This window comes from Bos javanicus, chromosome X (assembly GCF_032452875.1).
Source record: "Bos javanicus breed banteng chromosome X, ARS-OSU_banteng_1.0, whole genome shotgun sequence".
In the NCBI taxonomy this organism is placed as follows: Eukaryota; Metazoa; Chordata; class Mammalia; order Artiodactyla; family Bovidae; genus Bos; species Bos javanicus.
Window position 1 is genome coordinate 2,883,106 of NC_083897.1, and position 3,811 is coordinate 2,886,916.

The following is a 3,811-nucleotide window of genomic DNA, read 5'->3' on the forward strand; positions in this document are numbered from 1 at the left end:
CTTGGGTTGCAGGGGTTCTGGCAGCACCAGGAACTCAGGGGAGTTGGTTGCTAAGGCAGCAGGAAATATAGTGCTCTAGAAGCATATGGCAATGAGTATTGGCCACTCCAATATTCTTGTCTGGAGAACCCCCTGACAGGGAAACCTGGCAGGCCACAGCCCACAGGGTCGCAAAGAGCAGGAAACAACTGAAGTGACCCCGCATGCATAGACCGAAGACTTTTTTTTTTTTTTGCTTGTGGTAGATCTGCCCCAGTGAGGGTTGAGTGTGAAGGAAATGCAGCTACTTGGGTTGCGGGGACCCTGGTGGCGCCAAGGGTGCAAGGACATGGACTGTCTCAGCCACATGAATTATGGCCCTATCAGAGTCTTTTTTTTTTTCAAGCCTCTGGTACCTGGTGATCAGAAGGCCTCTTTGGCTCTTCTTTCTCCATAGGTCTGCCCATTAGGCACTTTTAAGTGCCCTTTAGGGCCCCCTTGCCTGGGGTCCTTCTCTGTTATTCCACACATCAGGCACACAGAGGGCCCCCCGTCTGGGGTCTTATTCTATAGATTGGTATGTCAGGCACTTAAAGGGGAACCCTGGGTGGGGTCCTACTCTGTAGTTCTGTGCATCAGGCACCTGATGAGCCAGGCTCTCTATTGTTCAGCAGCCGATCCAGGCCTGTAGGGAGAGAGTCTATGTGATGGCTCCACCCCCTATGTGTAACTCAGCAGTATCACCTTGCTTCCATGGCTCCCTGGCTTTCCTCCACAGGCATTTCACACCACAGTCTCCTCGCTCACATCCCCTTGGTCCATCTCTCTGCAGTCAACAGCAGCCCTCACCCTGGGAATGCTCCATAATCTCTACGCTCCAGCTCCCAGCTGCTTAGCCTTCTAGGGGACTGCGTCCTTGTCCGGGGTACGTATGGCTGCAGCAAGGACTGTCTGATTCTCATTCCATTTAGGCTGCCATACATTAGCTGTTTCACCCTCAGCATGAAATGTTTCTCCTCTGACTCAGACAATTGCCCCGATGTGGGGATCAGACCCCTGCTTCAGTTCCCCCCATCTGCCAAGGGCATGTCCAGTCTTAGTAACATTCCTGTTTCTCCCCCTAGTTCCTTCGTCCTACTGAGTTTTTGCGTGGTTCTATATATTCTTTTCTGCTGGTCAGGTACTCCTGTTGACTCTGAGCTGGTGTTCTGCATGCACTTCTGTATCTGAAGGTGTATTCCTGATGTATCCATGGAGGGAGATGTACTCCTAGTCCACCTACTCCTCCGCCATCTTGTTCTCCACTCGAACTATCATTTCTTAAAATGTAATGGCTATTCAACTGATATGATGATGATGATGATGATAGTGAGCTTGAGATTCTTCATACACATGGCTAGGGGAAGATTTCTTTGGTTGTTTTGAAGCTGACCAGATCAAGTTCAGAGGATGTCCTGATGCTCATTGCCCTTGTAGGAGTCCATATGGGATGAAGAAGCACTGTGGGAAGAGTCCATTGGTAGCCAGCACGTTTTGGGTCTGCTTGATAATCGAGTCCAAGCTCACTCTGCTTGCCACAAGACAGGTCAGTGAATCTGAAAAATGATGTGTTGAGGCAAGGAAAATACTTTAATTGGGAAGCCAACAGACAAAAAGATAGCAGGATAGTGCCTCAAAATAACCATCTTCTATTTTGGTGTTTGTTTTTACTTATGGCCAAGTTGTAACCTGCTAATTTGTTTCTTAAGGTGTAGGAGAGCAAGGCTGGAGACATTAACAATGCATTTTTTTCTAAACACAAAGGATCACAAACCAATGGATATTTCTCTACAAATCCTAGCTTCTTTTATAGCTCTATTTTAGTAAGTTTACAAAGCTGTGCAGTCATTACAATCCAGTCATCCCATCATCTCCAAAAGATCTTTGGTGCCCATCTGCAGTCCCCCTTTCCTCCTCCAGTCCCACAATAAAAAAGTGAGTTAATATTTGTAAAGCACTTAGGATAGTACCTGTTATCTACCAAGAGAGGTATGTTAAATAAAGAAGGAGTATCTGAATAGGAGGAAGGAATACAGTGCAAACTTTGAAATCAAATGTCTTATTTACTGGCATAATAAAAAATGAATTTGGGTTGCACATTAATCTGAACAAATTTAATACTTCATAAAGAGATTCTGCATCCTATTTCTGATTAGTATCTAAGGAACCTTCAAGCAGTTTGTGTAGTCTTTCAATTGTGATACCTGTTGTTTTCTCTACTCATAGAGGGTTTAATTTGTCACCAGTGGCTAAACATGTACTAAACATACATTTAAAAGCAAATTAGGTAATAGACTTTTAAAACAGAATTAATGTTTTCCTTAATTCTTACATTACTTTGTTTCTGTCAGAGAAATACAAAAAGTAGTTATCTTGTATCCATTTTTTTTTTTTTTTTTTTTACTTTCTTCTTTTTTTTTTTTTTTTTTTTTTGTTAAAATTTTATTTTATTTTTAATATTTAAATAATTGTATTAGTTTTGCCAAATATCAAAATGAATCCGCCACAGGTATACATGTGTTCCCCATCCCGAACCCTCCTCCCCATACCATCCCTCTGGGTCGTCCCAGTGCACCAGCCCCAAGCATCCAGCATCATGCATCGAAACTGGACTGGCAACTCGTTTCCTACATGATATTTTACATGTTTCATTGCCATTTTTAATTTACTGATTTCTTAATTGAGAAGCAATATGATTAGGTCAATAGAAAATATACTTCCCATTCTAGTTCTGTATTTGCTGTGCTATACTGAAAAAAGAAATTTTTTCTTCTATGTAAAATTATGCAGTTAAGTATGGATGTAGTTTATATAGTATTTTGTGATTTCCAAATTGAAAGATGGCACAAATGTTTTTAGATTATGTTAAGCATCTTATTGTTATTTTTCAAGCAGTGGTTTGATGAACAGGTATTGGTAAAGCCTGTTCTCTCATTTTAGGGGGACCAGCATAAACTATTTATGCAAAAAACATTTTTTTATGTTTTGTAGAGTCAACTTTTAAATAATGGTGGCCACAACCCATTAGTGAAACAACTATTTAATATTCATCTTCAGTTCAGTTCAGTCGCTAAGTCGTGTCCGACTCTGCGACACCATGAATTGCAGCACACCAGGCCTCCCTGTCCATCACCAACTCCCGCAGTTCACCCAAACTCATGTCCATCGAGGCGGTGATGCCATCCAGCCATCTCATCCTCTGTCATCCCCTTCTCCTCCTGCCCCCAATCCCTCCCAGCATCAGAGTCTTTTCCAATGACTCAACTCTTCGCATGAGGTGGCCCAAGTATTGGAGTTTCAGCTTCAGCATCAGTCCTTCCAAAGAACACCCAGGGCTGATCTCCTTTAGAATGGACTGGTTGGATCTCCTTGCAGCCCAAGGGACTCTCAAGAGTCTTCTCCACCACCACAGTTCAAAAGCATCAGTTCTTTGGTGCTCAGCTTTCTTCACAGTCCAACTCTCACATCCATTCATGACCACTGGAAAAACCATAGCCTTGACTAGACGCACCTTTGTTGGCAAAGTTATGTCTCTGCTTGCTTTTCTTAAAAATGGGCAGTCTGAAGTGTCACTGAAACATGTCTTTTCCTCACTGTGAGCATTCATTATTAAGGTATGGAACAAATCTTTGTGGCTCCAAGTGGCCTTGCTTCATGGTAAGAAAGATCAGGGGAATAGGATCTCCAAACCTCAGATGATGAAGCCAGTAAATTCTGCCTTCGTAAACATTAATACAGAACAGCAAAATACAGAAAGAGGGCCTGACCACTAATTCCCTAAAATCAGCATGTG

The 3,811-nt window shown here is 42.7% G+C and overlaps 1 long non-coding RNA gene across 1 annotated transcript; it reads left to right on the top strand.

The window, feature by feature from the left end:
- The first annotated feature begins 592 nt into the window (after positions 1-592).
- On the top strand, positions 593-3,043 carry LOC133242258 (uncharacterized). The gene is made up of 3 exons (XR_009734821.1): positions 593-904; positions 1,456-1,564; positions 3,010-3,043. It is a non-coding gene; the product is annotated as an uncharacterized LOC133242258 (long non-coding RNA).
- Positions 3,044-3,811: the final 768 nt, after the last annotated feature.